This window comes from Sinocyclocheilus anshuiensis, unplaced genomic scaffold (assembly GCF_001515605.1).
Source record: "Sinocyclocheilus anshuiensis isolate Anshui unplaced genomic scaffold, SAMN03320099.WGS_v1.1 scaffold782, whole genome shotgun sequence".
In the NCBI taxonomy this organism is placed as follows: domain Eukaryota; kingdom Metazoa; phylum Chordata; class Actinopteri; order Cypriniformes; family Cyprinidae; genus Sinocyclocheilus; species Sinocyclocheilus anshuiensis.
In genome coordinates, this window is record NW_015546111.1 from 1,332,826 (window position 1) to 1,333,301 (window position 476).

Sequence of the window (476 nt, forward strand, 5' to 3'; positions counted from 1 at the left end):
AGAAAGGCGGGGCATAGAGGAGAAACAATAATGTACAGTATGTGGAAAATAATGTGTTTTTTGAACCTTAAAGGTGCAGTAGGTGATTGTCTTCAGAAAATGTTTTTGTTATGCTAGTTGAAAGTCTCTTCACATCCTGGTAGCAATCATTAAGTTAAGTGGTCCAAATGTATTTATCTGTATTTATATATTCTGTGGACGGTGTAGGACCAAGAAATGTTCGTCCAATCAAAACGCTCGGTCCGCGTTCACGCACGCTGTGCAGACAGAGCAACAACCCGATCTTCCTTCCTGGTGTTGTAGTACTTTTAAAGTTTTCTCACCGGTGAATGACACATGATGTAGCCCAGCGGTTCCCAATTTCAGTCCTCGCGCCCCCCGCTCTGCATATTTTGCATGTCTCGCTTAGTTAACACACCCGATTCAGATAACCAGCTCGTTAGAAGTGAGCTACATGCATGAACTGTGTTCCGATC

General features: G+C 43.3%; 1 protein-coding gene across 1 annotated transcript in view; it reads left to right on the forward strand.

Moving 5' to 3' along the window:
* phactr4b (phosphatase and actin regulator 4b) overlaps positions 1-476 on the forward strand; it is a 42,566-nt gene that overhangs the window by 35,060 nt on the left and 7,030 nt on the right. The window lies entirely within an intron of this gene.